The sequence below is a fragment of the Vicugna pacos genome, chromosome 35 (genome assembly GCF_048564905.1).
Source record: "Vicugna pacos chromosome 35, VicPac4, whole genome shotgun sequence".
In the NCBI taxonomy this organism is placed as follows: Eukaryota; Metazoa; Chordata; class Mammalia; order Artiodactyla; family Camelidae; genus Vicugna; species Vicugna pacos.
Window position 1 is genome coordinate 32,483,754 of NC_133021.1, and position 19,092 is coordinate 32,502,845.

Here is a 19,092-nt window from a genome sequence, read left to right on the forward strand (position 1 = left end):
CAGGAGAGATGAAGGGAGAAGATGCTGCAGAAGAGAGGGCGGCGCACGCTGGATGAAGCGCAGGACGAAGGAACCGTAGGAGCGGCGTGCAGGTGACAGGAAAGAAGGGCGTGTTACACAGCCTCAGTTTAAAGTCGGTGTAACAGAGGTTGGGAGGGGAGAAGAAATGGGATTTTCACATCTACATTTGAAACCGTCTACAAGCCCCTGGTCCCTGTCCTTTGACATAAAAGCACTTTCCTTTAGTCTCCCAGGCCTCGCCTGAGTCTCAAAAGGCGGTTCAAGACTGAATGATTGGGCAACGTGAAGATGTAGAAAGAAAGAAAAGCTGTTAGGCCGGGGAACTGGTCACAATTCAGACTGTAAATCCGCCCCAGGGCAGACTCACTCCCAGTTCCCTGAAAGATTCGGTTTAAGGTTGACACACATTCCCACGTTGTTTTTACAGGAAATAGACCCCCCCACCCCCCACCCCCGGGGGCCCAGGTGAAGACTGCTGACCACAAGTACTAGACCCCAGGCCGGCTGAAACCAGAAAGTTGATGATGCTTGAAAAAGAAAGCGCGGGGGAGGGGGGCATATAGTTCAAGTGGTAGAGAGTGTGCTTAGCATGCAAGAGGTCCTGGGTTCAATCCCCCGTACTTCCATCAAAAAACTAACAGAACTAACGACCTCCCCCTTGCAGAAAAAAAAAAAAAAAAAAGAAGAAGAAAAGAAAAGAAGTTTTAAAAAAAGAAAGCACAAACATACAATACATGGAGTAAGGCGGATTAACTCCAGATACAGAGGAAAGTAAAATTAGCTTGAGATGACATTGTTCAGTTTTAGCAAAGAAGTGGCCAAATCTAGACAAAAGAGATAATTTTTAGGACTGGATAATTTCTCGAAATGGGAGAGTTAGTCAACTTAAGCAGACCAACTGTCACAGGAAACGTGGGGAAGAGGGGGGCACGAGCTACTGTTGGAACAGCACCCGGGCCACGCGTTTCCAGAGGGGAGTGGCCCCGGACCCTCGGGCCAGTGGCTCCCGCTGTGCTGCTCCAGCGCAGAGCAAAGGAAAGCGCGCTTCACGCTTCTCGCGTGGAGCTAGCATATCGGACGAAAACTGGTCATTCCCGGGGGCCCTGTGTGTAGTGATGCGTTTGCTCTTCCGCAGAGGACGATTTTTGTTTCAGGTATCGCAAAGCAGTTTTGTCCACTTTTCAGAAAAAAAATTTTTCCCCCTGCATTTTTTCCTTCCTAAGTCATTCTCTGCAGTATTCGTGCTCTGTAATATTTATAATAGCAAACATTTAAAACAAACCAAGTCTCCCAGCGATAAAAACAGTGAAATTGAACTCTGTTGGGTCGCAGTTTATATAGAAAGATCCCATTTTTGTTTTAGGAATACCTAAAAATAGAGAAGTTTTCTAACCAATATTTACCAATACTGTTTTCTCCAGATAGGATTATAGCCATTTTTTCTTTTTTTTTGCTTGAATTTTTGACCAGTAAATTTTTTAAGTATGTAGAATTTTCTGAATTTTTAAAAAAGTTTTAATTCATTTTCTAATGGATGTCTGTTCTACTTGTTCACAAAATTTTCCATAACTTTTTAAAGTATGATTTTCTTTTTTTAATTTATTTTATTTTGTTTTTATTTATTTATTTTGGGGGAGGTAATTAAGTTTATTTATTTATTGTGATTTTTTATTCTAACTTTTTAAAAATTTTAAGCTTTTTGGGGTGGAGAAGAGGTAATTAGACTTAGTTATTTATTTAGCAGAGGTACTGGGGATTGAAACCAGGACCTCGTGCATGCTAAGCACACATTGTCACCGAGCTATACCTTCTCCCCTCCATAATTTAATTGCTTTGATTAGTTGAAAACTAATCCTTCCAATAAGAAATATACTTTTTCAGAAAACATGATTTTTGTGGCGGTTTTATGACTTTAACGTGGGTATTTTTTAGAAGCTGAGTTCACACATGCACACTAAATTGGCCAATGGGTTATAAAATGCTTCTATCACTTTCCAGCAGTGAGGTTTCCACTCTGAGCAGTGGGACCACGAACTCGATCTGTGAGTGACGGCTGGCGGTGGTGGGGAGGGGGGGCTGCTATCTTTTCCATGGTGCTGTTTGGTGCCATCCCCGGAGTGCGTAGGCAGAAGCAAGCCTTGCTCCAGAACTTTGATCATGAGTACAGCTTTGAGTGGTAACCTTAATGTGGTCCTCAGTGTGTGATCGGGGTCATCAAAGCCAGATCGGTGGCTTACGTGGCAGGATCGGGAAATGAGTTTATCTGTGATCAGAGGGTTTCGAGGGATTAGTAACCCTTTCAAGTTACAGTCTCTGCCTCTGTGGAGCAAAAGCTTTGCAGAGAGCAGTGATGATGGTTTAGCACAGAGGTAAAACATTCACAGATCAGTAGAGGACACTTAGTGCTGGGAATTTTAACGTCAATCATCTCATTTATCCCTAAACCCCCTGTGGGCCAGGTGCAATTATGAACAGGAACTGAGGCTCAGACAGGTCAGGCAATTTGCTGAAGTGACACAGTTAGTAAGTGGCTGGACCATGGTGAGAACCCGGATCCATCTGACTCTCTGAGTTTGGTGTGCTAGTGTAACACAACACCAGAGACTGGGTAGGTCTTCAACCAGAGAAACTTACTCCTCACCATTCTGGAGGTTGGTAAGTAAAACCAAGACCAAGCTGTTGGCTGACTCAATGTCTGGTAAGGACCCCCTCCCAGTTCATGGACAGCAGTCTTTTCACTGTGTCCTCACATGGTGGAAGGGGCGAGGATGCTCTCTTGGGCCTTATAAGGGCACTAATGCCCTTCATGGGGGCTTCACTCTCATGACTTTATCCCCTTCCAGAGGCCCCACCTCCTAACACCATCACTTTGGGGGTTAGGATTCTAACAGATGAATTGGGGGTGGGGGGCACAAACATTTAGATGGCAGCGTATGGCCATTGGTAGGCTCCACTAATGTTTCACAAAAAGGAAATAAAAAGCTGCGGGCACCTAAAAGGCAAGTTTGAAAGCCAGAGGAACCCCCCAGAAGCTTACAAAGGGTCTCCCACTCCTGAGTAAGTGGGAGGGCGGAAAACACTGAGAACCATGCCCAGCCATCCTCCGCCTTGTTTCAAGCCAATGTGAAGACCTCTTCTGCACAAGTCAGGACGCTCTCCCCACTGCCACCAGCCCCAGCCTTTAGACTCCAGCTGGTGTTGAGGACCAGCATCATCGGCCGGGGACTTCCCCTACGGATGCGTATTCCAACAACCATCTCCATCACTCTGCAGGTCAGGCCTTCCTAGCTGCCTCTCCAGCACCTGCGGCTCATTGTGATAGTTGCACCCCCACTCCTCCCACCCTCCACTCACTGTCATCTGGTGACTAAGAGCTGGCACCTTCCTCTTTTACAGGGGCATTGTCCCCATTCCTATCAGTGAGCCTAGCTGGGCAGCGAACAGGAGTCCTACTCAGCTTGCACCATCAGAGGAGATGAAGGATGGTTGACCAGGAGGATGAGAGACATCACCCCCATTAAAAGTCATGATCCCTTGCTCAACTTCCTGATCTGAGCCAGTGATCAGACCCAGAACCCACTGAGAAAAGAGGGGGCTGGTTTCCTCCGGCAACACCGCCAGCAGCCTACATGCTAGTCATCCCGCCAGCCCTTCAGCCAAGGAACCGGTGGCACCTGGGCTGCTGTACTGGGGAGAGAGAAACAACAAAAAATGTGGAGGATCCTTGTTGACACTGACACCTGGAGATCCGAACGGTTATCATGGCCCCCTTGTCCAAGCTGGGACATAAGAGGACAGGCAATAAATCGAGTCCCAACCAAGCTCCACTTCCACAGACCCGCCCAGGGGTCCATCTTCCCGGTCTCTGAGTGTGTCACCGAGACTGGCATCCTTGGCTCGTTGCCTTCTGGGTGAGGGCTTTTATAGTGGGAAAGGCCAAAGGGAAGCTCCTGAAGCTCCCTCCTCCCAAGTCAAGGCAGAAAATCAAAAACAAGACGGCGCCCCAGCGAGCAGGACGAGCAGCAAAGATCAGAGAAGCGCTGAAGGGTCAGAGCAGAGCTGGTGTGCATTTCAGGCTTTGAAGGCCATCGTCACTAAGCAGCTGCTTAGTTTCGCCGCAGCAGCGCAAAAGCAGCCAGAGGAAATACGGACATGAAATGACATGTCTAATTGGAATAAAATGTATGGACACTGAAATCTGAGTTTCATATAATCTCCATATATCCCCAAATATTATTCTTCTTTTGATTTTCTTTCCCCCAACCTTTAAAAAAAAGAATGTGAAAACCATTGTTAGCTCACACGTACAAAAATAGGCAGCCGGGGGGAGGGTGCAGCTCAAGTGGTGGAGCGTGTGCTTAGCATGCATGAGGTCCTGGGTTCAATCCCCAGTACCTCCTCTAAAGATAAATAAACCTAATTACTTCCCGCACCCCCACCAAAATAAAATAATAAATAAATAAAATGTTTTTTAAAAAAACAGGCAGCCAGATGGAGTTGGCCCATGGGCCATAGTTTGTGGACCCCTGATCTAAATCATCCAGGCTGGTGGTCCCCATCATACTTCCACTAAATGCACCATTTACTTTTCATCTGTGTGTGTCTTTATATTTAAAATGGATTTCTCGTAGACAACATGGAGTTGGAAGACTTTTGATCTAATTTTTTAAAGCTTCAAAGGTCAGGGTGTTGGAAATATTTAGGAACTAGTAGAAGAGAGCTGAGGACTCTCACTTCTGAGCCCTCCTGGTGGCCAGCGGTGGGACTTTAAATGGCTTCTGGTGCTGTTATGATGGCCCACACTGCCACGGCCACTTAAAGACAAGTGTGCGCACATTCCAGCTCCAGGCTTCCATCCTCATCAGGAGTAATTCATTTGCACTGAGCATATGACTCAGCTCTGGGCTGAGGACAGAGGGCAGACTTGCAAGTGGGAATGAGGTGCACAAAGGGGGCTGTGAGGTGGAGAAACCCAAGGGCATCATATGGGTCACTGAAGGGGCTGTCACGACATGCATGAAATATACCAAGATACACCCAGTTTTCCAGGAATGGGTGGCAGCTGCCATTTCACTCACTTTTCTCTCAAAAGAATAGCTGTACATCAGTCAGTTGGAATGAAGTTCTAAAGGTAACTGCAGCTTAATTTACGAAACTGGTGAAGGTATTCTGTAACTAGGCACCTGCCCCATTCCTCGTCACAGGTGAAGACGCACGAGTGTGTCAGGATAGCACCGTTTCAAATCATGGGCCAGATGACCTTAAGACTCCGTCTACTTCTGAGGCTCTCCTTCTGATTTCCTTTTAAGGGACAGGAAATGAGAGGAGGGTTTAGAGCAAAGACATTTGGAACCCAGGAGGTTTTGGTAAGGCCAGTCAGTGGCAGGTGTCCTGCGATGCCATCTGTGTCTGTCCTCAGCCACAGAGGAAGCACACACGTTGGATTAACAGCAAAGTCTTGCTCTTTGGGCTCTTTTAGAAATTCTCTTAAAACAACCTTCCTCCTGCTAGTATATTCTTTCAACAGGCAACCAAAAATTTATCAGATTTAAGTTTTTAAAAACTACATTCATATTCCAGGTCTGCCCACCGCTTATACACACACTATCTTCCTTGGACGTGTGTTCCCAGATTCTCAAAGACATTCAAGGCAGTAGTTTCTGATTTTACTTCCAGAGGGGCTTATATTCTCCTGTTAAATTCTATTTCAGAAAATAATTTATTTCCAAGCTCTCGGGTTTTGTGTACTGACCACCTGCATACTATTTAGTATCTTATATAAAAATGTTCTTTGTGACAAAGATTTCAGGAAAATTTCTCTTATTTCTTGATTCAGTTGCAAACTCAGTGATGGATTATTGATTTAGTCAGTGGTTTGTTTATGATCTCACTTGAATGCAGGATGCATTGCAAATTCTTTTCCTAGGCTTTTAATTCCAAGTAAGGACTCCCCACCATCCACTTTCGTATTCCAAAACACACATTCTTAAATCAGAGGGTTGTTTCCTGACAGGGAACATGGGGATCAAAATGAAAGTGTGGCGCACAGACCTATGATTAGAGAAAGACGAAGATGACCTTGGGGAAAACGAAAAAAGACGTTTCTCCTGTTCCCCACCCTCCTCCTATCTTCCACCATATTTCGAGGTGAGGCGGCAGCTCTGTGACTGAACAGTGCCAGCTGTTTCTCCCCCATCAAGTGGAAAGACCACAAGCATTAAAGAGGATGTCTTTATCACAATATCTGTAATTGTGACCTTCAAAGAAACAGAACAAGAAGTGCTTAGTGAATTGTTTTTTTCACAAGTAAAAAGCTAAGACCTCTTCCTTAAGCAAAAACATAGTTTCTCTCTGTTACAAAAAAAAGAAGTTGAAAAACAGAATTTAATTTGTTTCCATCCATTTGCTTTCCTCTTCTAGGAATGATGGTCTTCCCCGCTCTAAGACGAGACGTTCTGTTCCCGAACATCATTCTGTTCTGTTCCTGGACACCGTTCCAGAAAAGAAAGCAAATCTAAAACTTACCTTCTTGAAACCTGACTTGGGTTGATCTCTTGTCAAAGGACATAAAGCGCCTCACCTTCGTGCCCCTGTGCTTTCCTGAGTGAGAGACGGGTAGGATTGAACAGTCTATAGAAGGTGACACCAACTTAGGCTGAAACAGACTGCAGGCCCTGCCCCCTTATTCAGTGCTTCAGTCTTTTCTATTGTACCCGCCATGTTGGGATTTCAGTGCTAATTAATTTCTTGTCTCTCTTTTCTGAGTTCTGAACCTGTTGAGAAAGCAGAGGGAGTGTGATATTGTGATTTACAATAAGATACTTATTTTTGGTATTTGTCCTCATTTCTGAGACAGAGCGCCTAAAACTTTTAGAATTCCCTAAGTGATGAGAGTGATAAAGTTGTCTTTTGTTATCCTGATGAGGTGATTTTTGGAAAGCACCTAAGAATGGAGACTGGTGACCAGGGGAACCAAACATGTGATTTGAGGGTTGGAAATTTCAGTCTCACATCCTCTCCCCCACACCTTTGGGGAGGGGAGAGGGGCTGGAGATTGAGTTCAATCGCCAGTGGCCAGTGGTTTAATCAGCCATGCCAATACAGTGACACACCCCTAAGAACTCAAGAGGCCAGGGTTCAGAGAGCTTCAGGGTTGATGGACACGTGGAGATTCGGGGAGAGTGGCACCCGGAGAGCGTGGAGTCTCCATGCCCTTTCCCCGCACCTTGCCTTGTGCAGCTCTTCCATCTGGCTGTTCCTGACATATCTTTCTAAAATAAACCAGTGATCTGCTAAGTAAACTGTTTCTCTGAGTTCCTTGGGCCACTCGAGCAAAGGAATCAAACCACAGGAGGGTCTTTGGAACCTCTGATCTATAACCTGTCAGTCAGAAGTACGGGTAACAGCCTGGGCTTGTGGCTGGTGTCTGAGTTGGGGAGGGGCAGTCTTAAATCGGACTGAACCCTTAACCTGTGGGATCTGACACTGTCTTGGGGTCGACAGTGTCAGAACTGAGTTGAGCTGCAGGACACCCAGCTGGTGTCTAAGAGTTGTCTGTTGGTGTGGGGACCTCCCCCACCCTCACCCTCCGCGCTGGAACTGATGATCAGAATACAAATTAGGAGGAACACAGGGACCAACATGCTAGCTTTGCTGGTGGTGAAGCCAAGCCGGAGAGCTCAGCAGGTCTGAGGCTGAAGCCCAGTCCGCGGCCACTTGGGGAGAGCGGCGTGTGCCCAGGAGACACTGCCCGGCCCTCTGGGAGTGCTCTGCCTTGTGCCCTTTCGGGCCTGAAGACAACCCTGGACACACTCCCTTGTTGATCACAGAAGCGCCGACCACAGACAACCTCTACTAGACTTGTCGTCTCACCAGTCAGGTAGGTAATCCTGCCTCATTTAGGGGGAAAAGGCAGTGAGAGGTGGAGAGAAGGGAGCAATTTCTGCCCAGTAATTCCAGTAGATGGAAACTCATTATCCAGAAACTGTCCATTTCTGGACAGTTATGACTTCAAGAACGTTTCTTATGTAAAACCAAAATCCATGTTGCTGCAGTTTCTGCCTTCAGCTTCTATTCTGGCTTTTTTGGGGGGGCGGGGGCGGGTACTTTTTAGAATAAGACCAATTTCTTTTCCACATAACAGCCCTTAAAAAACTTTGAGATACACTTTTTGACAGTATCATAGCCCATCTTCTCTTAGTTGAACATCTTACTTGCTCAAATGAACAGCTTTTGGTCCATTCACCATCTTGGTCTGCTTTTTAGATAGTACTGATATGTTAAAAAATCGCATTCATTTATGAAGGACAAAAAATATCAAGAAGGCGTCTAAATAAAATGGAAATAGGAAAAAATAAGTATGTAAAGAAAACTTATAAAAATAACAAAATACTACGTTAAACAATGAAATAATAAAATGTCTCATCAACATTCAGTAATTGGGCAGGGAAACCCATTTTCATTACTGTCATTAAATATTGTTTTGGAAAGTTCTGACTAAGCAGTAAGATAAGAGAATGAAATAAATGGCATAAATCTTGGAAACAAGACACAATTATTTTAATCTACGGAGGAGATCTTTATATGGCTAGAGAAACATCTATGATTTATTAAATATCTGTGACACTGTTTTGAAAATTTTTTTACTAGTTCTTGCCACACTCGGGAAGATTTGACCTCGTTAAGAGATGCTAGGTGCCATCTCTTCCTCTTAAAATTACAAATACCCTTTTTCCTTGACAGAAGAAAAAACAAAAAAGAAAAGCAAGAAGAGAATTAGGCTCATTGTACATCCTGTACTATTAACTATTTATTACAAAGCTGTTTTGGTTGCACTTCTCTCTCTCTCTTTTTTTTTTTTCTTTCAAACTTCAGCTCCGTTTGGATTTTAGCTTTACTACACTGTTCTACAGACCTGTGCCTCATCTTCCATTCACCAGTTTGGTTTTTCTTTTTCTATCATGTACTCCTGAAATCAGAAATCCCTGTTTAGTCATGTAATTTTTTTCAGTCATGTAATTTTCTTCCTCCTTGACGTCATTATTGGCCATGATAACATCAGAAATTAAATGTCTTAGCTTTTCAACTTTCCAAAGCCACCTTTCCTCTCCGAATCTTAGGCCACCTAATTTTGCCTGCCGTTTAATGAACATTTTGCAGTATCCCTTTCTAAAGGAAAATGTACGTGTTTGATGACTTCGAGGCTTCCCTACTGTCGTTATCAAAACTTCTAAGAAAATCAATAGACAGAGGAGCCTTTGTTACACGCCGTGACCTGTGCTAGGCATTTAGGATTCAAAGATGACCAAGATCTCAAGGAAAGTTCCCCCTAGAAGGGAGTCGGTGAAATTTTAGACAATCCATAAATAATAGACAATCATCTTCTGTTTCCCTCCTTGGTTTACAATTAATCAAAAAAAAGGCAAAAGGACTTACAGGTATCAGACTGTCAGCATTATTACTGACGCAGAGATTATAGAACGTGGCTTTAGATTTATCACCCAAATCTAGACGTGATTTGACAGTCCTTAGATTCCCAAGAGTGCATCCAAGGAGGCTGGGTCTACAGACCAGACCTACTTCCCAAGACTGATGCTTCCCATCCTGACTTCTGTGACAACATGGACGAAACTTGAGGGCATTATGCTAAGTGATATAAGTCAAACAGAGAAAGACAAGTGCTGAATGATCTCAGTTATATGTGGCATCTAAAACCCTGAACTCATAGAAACAGGGAGCGGAGTGCTGGTTGCAGGGCTCTGGGGTGGGAAAGTGGGGGAGCTGTTGGTCAGAGGGTGCAAACTTCCAGTCATAAGCTGAGTAAGGCCTGCGGATTCGACGAACAGCTTGGTGATTATAGTTAATAATACTGCGTTATATGCTTGAAAGTTGCTAAGTGAGTAACTCTTAGATGCTCTTGCCACAAAAAAAGAAATGGTAGAATATGAAAATGAATATATGTACGTTCGTGTATGACTGAAAAATTGTGCTGTACACCAGACATTGACACAACATTGTAAACGGACTGTAACCCAATCAAAAAGTTAAATTAAAAAAAAAGAAATGGTAACTGTGTGACGAGACTGGAGGTTTTTAGCTAACGCTAAGGTGGTCATTGTTCTGCAATATATTAGTGTATCAAATTAGCACATTGTGCACCTTAAACGTATACAGTGTGTTTGCGAATTAGCTCCTCTTTTAATGGAAGCATAGTCAGTTTACAACGTGTCAGCTTCTCGTGTACAGCGTCATGTCCTAGTCACACATACACGTACACACATTCTTCTCCAGACTTGATTTCATTGTAAGTTGGTACAAGGTGTTGGATACAGCTGCCTGTGCCATATGGTATGATCTCCCTGTTTGTCCAGTTTTGTGGGGATTTCCTCGTGGTGGCGATGTAAGAGACGCTCCGTCAGAGCTCAGCGCGCAGCCGTGTGGCCTGCTCCGTGCGTCGGTGTAGCTTTTGCCGTGTTCGTGGGAGAGGGGGAGCGAGCTGTCTTCCTGCGCCACCCTCCTGGCCCAGCTGTAGGGAATTCTCTCTTAATAAAAGTGGAGGGGAAAGGATTTCTGGCTCAAGATTGCTGCAGAGTACACCCAGTCCACTCCGCAGCCTTCCCGAGGTTGCTGGCTCAGAGAATGGTAATGAAGAAAACAAGAGTGGATCTTTAGCGCTCTTGAAGCTTCGGTAGGTCAGCTCCACCCAACCAAGGAACAGAGGTGGGTGGACGTCACTCAGCAGGCGGGCCCGTTCTCCATGGAGACGGGTAAGCCGGGGGTGGGACCCGAGGCTGACCGTGCGCTCCAGCAGGAGACCCTCCACGTGAACACGTGAGGCCAGGGGAAGGGCGGGAGCACCCCCCACCAAGCCGGGAGACAGACGCACAGTGTTTTGAGGTGATCTCAACAAAGGCACAACAGGTCGAGAAGAGAATGGTCTACTCCATCTGGGGGTGAAGGTCATGAAAAGAAGGATGAGCTGACTTGGACAGACGAGGGGTGGAGGAACTTCTCAGACAGAAGGAGCATGAGAAAAGCCTTGGAGATATGAAGTATGGCCTGACACACTGCTCTGTGTGACACTATAATGGCAGGTACATGCCATTATACATTTGTCCAAGCCCACTGAATTTACAACACCGAGAGAGAACCCTAGAGTCAGCTATGGCCACTGGGTGATGAAGACGTGTCCGTCTGTCTGTGCAGGTTCATCCCCTGTAACCAGGCCCCACTCTGGTGGGGGGTTGTCAGTGCCTGTGTGACAGCAGAGGGTAAAATGGGAAATCTTTGTACCTACCACTTGGGTTTTCTGTGAACCTATAACTGCTCTGACAAATAAAGACTTTCCCCCCCAAAAAAACCCTCAGTAGCCCCCATCACTCCTTCCAGCTACTGCCTTACATTCTCTGCCTTTACAGCACCACCCACACAATCCCTGCACGTAGACAGCACTTGGCATGACCAAAGCAGAATTCTTGACTCCAGCTCCCCCTCAAACCCTAACTTCTCCATCTCAGTACACGGCAACACCTTTCACCGTGTACTCAAGCCGAAGATCCGAGTCATCCTTGATTCTTCTACTTTTTGACATCCTTATCCAATCAGTCAGTCAAGTCCTGTGGGCCCTACTTTTAAAACAGACCCCCGAAGTGGGCACTTCTCACCGCCTCCAGACCAAGCCACCACGATCTCACTTGGACAACAGCGCTAATCTGGTCGCTTCCCTCCTCTGCGCTCAACCTTCCCGTGGCTTCCCGTCAACTCAGAATAAAATCCCAAACCCCTGCCCTGGCCTGCGGCGCCCCCTGACTTTTCCGAGGGCATCTTCCCTCCGTCTTCTGCCTCTCCCACCGCAGCAACCTGTCTCCTGTTCCCAGATGTCAAGCTCAGTCCTGCTCCTCTCCCAAACAGTCACAAGCTTTGTTCCCACTCTTCCTCCCGGTCTCTGGCCACGTGTCACCTTCTCAGAGGGGCTTTTCTCGACCTCTCCACATAAGAAGCGTCCTCTCCATCCCCCGCCCCAGCATGCTTTCCTCACCTGCTTTGTTTTTCCTTATAACGCCGACCACCGTTGAATATTACACCACAGGTTCATTGGTTTATCTGCTTCTCGTCTGTCCGCCTCACCAGAACCGAAGCACCGCAGTAACGGCAAGGATTTTGTCTTTTTCGTTCTCGCCATGAGCCCGGTACAATGTGTCTGGCACAGAGTGTGTCCTCAATAAACAGCAGGGGTAACAGCAAACAAGCTCAAAAACTGAGCTCAGCAGAAAATGAAGAATTCCCTCCTTTGCATAAAACAGACGAGTCATCCACGTGGGGGAGAAAGGGGGAACCGTAGAAAAGACACGGGTTCTTCAGAAAGAGACAGAAAGGTGAGTAAATTAGAAATTAGTCCTGTCTCTGCCATGGATGAAATTAACCTAGTCTCAACAGATCTCAATCTCATTTCTCAAACAAGAAATAGAATATGTCACCGTAGTTCCGGGAGGGAAAATGGGAGGGTTACTCAAAACGTTTTGCACTTCTCAGAAAAAAATAATTTCATCAGTTTGAGGTATTGTTAATACCCCATCTGGCCATGGCTGATGAAACAGATATTTGGGTTCCATGAACTTACCCACTTGCTAATGTCACTGCTAGATGCTTCAGATGGCTTTCTTTGTTCTATTTTAAACCTCCAAGTGTCATTTAAAAAAGAAAGTTTCCCTATTATGAAATAATCTGGCCTCATTACCCAAAAAGTCCCTGTTTTGTTTTTGCTATTTTGTTTTTGTTTTGTTTCATTTTGTTGTCTCAAACTCGGAAACTAGGAGTTGTTGGAAAGAACTGTGGGGAAAACCGTGAGTTTGTAATGCATGAGCCAAGGTGCTCAGAGGTTTAATAAGCAGAACGTTACCCTCCTCTCTCCTCGCCCCCACCCTTGGCCCGCTTACGCAGAAGACAAGGTCTCAGCTCAGTTCCTGGAGGTGCATCTGCACTCTCTCTCTCTCTCTTTTTATTTTTAATGTTTTTTTAAAAATTGGGGGGGACAATTAGGTTTATTTATTGTATTTTTTTTTAATGGAAGTGCCGGGGATTGAACCCAGGACCTCGTGCATGCTAAGCATGTGCTCTGCCACTGAGCTGTCCCCTCCCCCACCATCTGCTCTTAAGAAGAGAACACACTCAGCCCCTTACACCAGCTGGTTAACTGCATCCAGTTCTCTGGATTCTTGCTTGAGAATACTGACCATCCTGCCTCCTGAAACTGAAGGCATGAGTGTAAATCAAACCCTTGGAGTGACTGTGGACTCAGATGGTGCGCCACAACCAAATGACTTCTCCTCAAACCCCATTCCACAAAGAACAAGCCTGATGAAAACCAGTTAAGATTGGTACCGTATTCATCTTGTGTCTCAAAACCAGAGCTCCAAAAGTGTTCCCCGTGCAACCATTCGTTCAATGAATTCTTACGGGGTGTCTGTTCTGGGCCAGACACCGCACTGAGCACCGGGAACGAAAGAGGACAGAGGCGTTTCTCGCCCCGAAGACACACAGGGTCTAGTGGGGATGGTCAGATGTGGCTCCAGGGACCTGGGACACAGTTATAAACAGGAGAGGACAGTGAGTGATGGGAGAGTGGCATCCTTTTAAGAGGTAGGTGGGCCTGGGGACCCAGACATGACACCACTTTTAACTGATTGTGAGCATGGCTGTTCCAGAACCGTGGTGAGACTCCATGTCTTCTTCTGTAAAATGGAAATTGGGATGGTGCTCAGATCTCATCCAATTTCTGTGAGAAGGCAAGAGGATGTACGTGCTGCGTCTCATGGTGCCTGCCACGTGGCATGTGTTTAATCCGCGTTGGTGATTATTAAGGAAAACACCGAGCCATGGGGAAGGGGGCACCTCCAGATGGAGAGATTGGGTGAGATTCGTTTAGGAGGCAGTAATGGAGCTGGATCTTAAAGAGCGAGTTAAGTTTCCATTTGTGCATTTGGCAGAGAGAACCAAGAAAAGAGGCGGCCGTTTGGGGGAATTAGTGAGCGGTTGATGATTTTTGTTTTGTTTTCTTGTTTTTTTTTTTTTTTTCCAGTAGCAAAGACAGCACAAAGGAGAATCGTGGAGGACAAATGTCGAAGAGGGAGGCTAGGGCAGGCCACGAAGGATTTTGAAAGCCAGGCTAAAGGAATCTGGGCTTAAATCCACAGACATTATGGACATCCCTAAGATTCTAAGTTTTGTATAGAAGAAGGGGGAAATACAGTGTTCTACTGAAAGTAGTGAGTATGAATTATGGGGGAGTGGGGACATCCCCTGGAGTCAGGGAAGCCACTTGGAAAGCTAGAGAGAGGTCCAGGCAAAAAAAAGGTACAGGTGTTCCTACGTGGCCTCTCCAAATACCCATAGCCCGCAGAGCTCAGACGGAGCCCCAGAACCCGCCCAGGCAACCCCTGGCAATGGATCCTCACTGGCTTCAGAGATGAGTGCACTCTTATCCATCCCTGAACTAGAGCCCAGCGGAAGGGGTGAGGGGGCCTTTCAGTGATTTCCATCCAGCGAACATATTCTGCTCTCAAGGAGAAAGGGAGAAAAGGAATCTGAGCTTCCGACAGTCTCTCTGGGATCCAACAGGAATAGGCACCAGAAGCTGCCAAGTGACACAGCGAAGTCCACTTTTAACCATTAGGGAGGGAGGACTCAGCTTTTCATTCATACCTATGAGCTGTTCTCTCCCAGTATTTTATGGAAGAGGCAACTCACAGCAGCCAGCTCCTTGGAAACTAGACGTGCGAGTCGGGAAGAGGGATTTGATTCATTGCGGATTTTGGTTTTCCGCACTACTCTTCTACTGGTAAAAATCTGGTGGTAATTACAAACGGTAGAAATTCAACTCTGTCACAATAACAGGATGCACCTGTAGATTTCGTAGAATCTGTAGCAGCGTTCTCTCGACACCGTTTGAGAGAAATTAGACTGTTTGCATAGCCCCAATGGGGGCAAAAGGTGAAGCGGTGTTACATCGCTCTCAGCGAGGGAGGCTGTCAATCACGGCAGATACTGTCCACCCGCCTCACACACACGGATCGAAGCCCTCAGGGCTCCAGCCTCTCTTGAGTTGGTTGATTTGCTATTTGGGGGATTATCAATTTGACAGAAGGTTACACTTAACTGGGGGCGTTTCTGATCCCCAACCCCCATAATTAGACTGTGGGCTCTTTGAGAGCAAGAACGCTTTTAAATCTGTTTTTACATCTCCCAGACTCTGGGTAGAGCGCCTCGGTCTGCAGTTAGTATACACTGAATTGAGTTATACTATGACAAATGCTGGAGAGGCTGTGGAGAAAAGGGAACCCTCCTGCACTGCTGGTGGGAATGCAGGTTGGTGCAGCCACTGTGGAAAACAGTATGGAGATTCCTCAAAAGACTAGGAATAGACTTACCATATGACCCAGGAATCCCACTCCTGGGCATATATCCAGAGGGAACTCAAATTCGAAAAGATACATGCACCCCAATGTTCACAGCAGCACTATTTACAATAGCCAAGACATGGAAGCAGCCTAAATGTCTATCAACAGATGACTGGATAAAGAAGTAGTACATTTATACAATGGAATACTACTCAGCCATAAAAACCAACAGCATAACACCATTTGCAGCAACATGGATGCTCCTGGAGAATGTCATTCTAAGTGAAGTAAGTCAGAAAGAGAAAGAAAAATACCATATGAGATCGCTCATATGCAGAATCTAAAAAAAAAAAAATACAAAACAGAAACAGACTCATAGACATAGAGTACAAACTTATGGCTGCCCAGGGGGTGGGGGTGGGAAGGAACAGACTGGGATTGTAAAATGTAGAATAGATAAACAAGATTATACTGTACAGCACAGGGAAACATATACAACATCTTGTGGTATCTCACAGTGGAAAAAAAATGTGACAATGAATGTATGTATGTTCATGTATAACTGAAAAACTTGTGCTCTACACTGGAATTTGACACATTGTAAAATGACTATAACTCAATAAAAAAAAGTTTTAAAAGAATTGAATTATACTAAAGAATGCTCCCCACATGAAAAGATGCTCAGCAGCACTAATCCTCAGGGAAACGCAAGTCAAAACTGCAGTGTGATGTCACCTCACACCTGTCAGAATGGCCATCAACAAAAAACTACAAATAGTGAATGTTGGTGAAGATGTGGCGAGAAGGGATCCCTAATGCACTCTGGTAGGAATACGAACTGATGCGGCCATTCCTGGGTATAATAGCTGAAGGAAATGAGGGCGGTAATTCAAAAAGACACATGCAGCCCAGTGTTCAGAGTAGCATTATTCACAGCAGCCAAGCAGCCTACGCGTCCATCAGCAGACGAATGGATAAAGAAGAGACACAGATGTATAGATACATAATGGAAAACTGCTCAGCCGCAAACAAGAATGAACCTTTGCCACCTGCAACAACATGGATGGACCTGGAGGATATTATGTTTAGCGAAGTAAGGCAAACAGAGAAAGACAGATACTGTATGTTTCACTTCTATTTGGAGTCTGAAAAATAAAATGAATGAATGTAAAAAAAAAAAAAAAAAGGATGCTCCCCAGAGTGCATGAACTATGAAAAAGAGCAAATTGCGGAACCCCAAGTGGAGATTCCAGGTCCATAGCTGAGGGTTTAAGGACAGAAAGGCCTGGGTTACCGCAGGCCTGGGGCAACAACGTCTTTACTGAACCGAATGGGAACGTCAGCGAGTCACCAGCAGGCCCTCTGCACCCCCTCTGGTCGTGAGACTGCCGCCCTCCGAGAGCGCCAAGGTTCTCCTCCCTCGGACTCTGGCCGAGACCGAGACCGCAGCCCAGCGCATCTCCCTGCTGGAGGCAGGAGCTGCGTTTACGCGGGGCAGCCGGGAGGGCGGGGCAGGCCGGGCGAGTAAGGACCCCTGCGGAGCCCGGCAGGCGTTTCCCGTCACGGGTTCATCTCTCTTCCTCTGTGAGCAGAGGGCGAACCTTCCCGGAGCGGGGACGTGCCCTCATTTCTTGGTTTCCCCCAGATCCTGGCGTGGTGCTTGTTTAACTTTAGGTGCTCAGGCACCGTCTGCTGATGGGTTACCTGGCAGACGTGAAATGCTTTGATCCAAGCCTCACCTTTTCTCTTTCTCGGACCTCCCTTGAAGACGCTAGGAAAAATGAAATGGGATAAAGGACGGCGGCAGGAAGGAAAAGAGAGAAACCATGTGATTCTGACCTAAACAGGCTTTCCTCTTGCCCCAGTCTCACAGAGGAAGCCGTGTTCAGCGTCTCAACACGTCCTCAAAGCTAATTCAACTCCACAAGGCCTGAGAGAGAAATGGGAATTTTAATCAGGGAGTTTGTGGAATGTTGGGGAAAAGGGTTAACATCTCAAAGCGAATTGCAAACTATTACCTCCCAATGATTTTTTAAAATCTCTTCTGGGCTCTCTATTCTCTCCCCAGAGGTCCCCTTAATGTATCACTCTATCTGAATCCCTTCTCTGCCACTCTCTTTCAGCCCTACTTCTTTATTCGTTCGCTGCTTCTTTTTTTCTATGGAGCAATTTTTCTCACCCTTGGCTTCTCTGATGTGCACAAGCATGTCCATCCTTTCAAGCATGCCTTGGAGAACCAGGGTGTTTGCACTTGAAGACAGTAATATGTGCATTCAATAGAAAGCTCACCTTAGCACCTTCAGTCTCCGGTATGACCCCATCCCCGATGACACTGCCCCCTTCTTTCTCATCTCTTTCTTCCTTATCCCATTCTGTCTCTTATGTCACCCTCATCCTTGTCAATTCTGCACTCAATCACTCAGGATCCATTTCCTTCTTCCTTTCGCAGGAGAATCTGTGCCACTTGGGACTTGGGGCATTGTTGCAATGACCACTGACAAGCCACCATGGTACATGAAGGGAAAGTGAAAGGAGGTGGTCGATTTCTCACCATCTCTTCCTTGTTCATCTGCTCCCCCTTTACCCCCTCTGCCCAGTCTAGATTTGAATAAATAGAAACCGTTTCTGCTAGAAGCTATTCGTTAGTAGGGTGGAGGGAGCGATTGGACAGCTGAGGCTTAGGACTGTCTGGGTGACAAATGCCGAAAAGCTCCCGCCCTCAAGGACCCGACAATACAGTGGGAATGAGAGAACCACCAAAAGTGAACACCTAACTCCTATCCATCAGGCCAGCGTTTGGCCGCTCACCTAACCTCCGCCTCGTGCTCCTGGATTCCATCTTCTGCTGGCCTCTCCCGTCTCCCCCTGCTGGCCTCTTTCTTTCCCATTTACTAGTATCTTCACCAGGGAGTGCTCAGTGGGTCGAAAACATATAACCATATAACTCACATCAATGAATTTCACCTCTGCCAAAGCTCACAACTTCCATCCTCCACCTCTCGCCTCCAAATAGTATTAAAAATTGCATTTTTCCTTTGCAAGATAGGCTGGCGTCATTCCTCCTCACCGTTCCAGTTTGTATCACCTCATTCAGGTCCTTATTATCTCACACCTGAAGAGCATCACAGCATCTCCACCTCTCCAGTCTCTTCTGCACCAGCCTGGCTAATTATGATGTCACTTGGATTACGGCCCACCCCTGTTTAGACATCACTGGTAGCTGAAGTCCAAACATCTCGTTCTGTCCTTCAGGGTCCACCTCGCTCCAAATCTCGTTGACTTTTCTACCCTTTGCTCCCACCAACTTGTCTACCTGTTCAACCATAGACCGTGTCTTGCTACCTCTGTATCCACCTGCCACGGCTACACCCCTCCTTCAGAGACATCCTTCTTAGACCGTTCCTGACCATGCCAACCCAGTAGCTTCTCTCTTCCTGAACTTCCCTTGCTCTTGTCAGATTGTTAGTACTTGTCACCTTTTACTGCTACAAAATTGTCTCAAACCTAAGGTAAGGCAGTCTGGGTCAGAAATTTGTTGTCTGATGTGACGAACAGTCTCTTCTGGGAAGTACCAAGCATTTCTGATCAGAGTGTTGAGCAACTTCCTGACAAACGGAGACTCGGCACACACAGCTGACCGTCTCTCCTGGGAGGAACCGGTTACCTTTAACCAAAT

General features: G+C 46.2%; 1 long non-coding RNA gene across 1 annotated transcript; it reads right to left on the reverse strand.

Moving 5' to 3' along the window:
• Window positions 1–6,387: 6,387 nt before the first annotated feature.
• LOC140691452 (uncharacterized) lies at window positions 6,388–18,542 on the reverse strand. The gene is made up of 5 exons (XR_012067076.1): window positions 18,366–18,542; window positions 17,256–17,346; window positions 8,235–8,349; window positions 6,602–6,794; window positions 6,388–6,505 (listed from the first exon to the last, which is right to left on the reverse strand). It is a non-coding gene; the product is annotated as an uncharacterized lncRNA (long non-coding RNA).
• Between the last annotated feature and the right edge of the window lie 550 nt (window positions 18,543–19,092).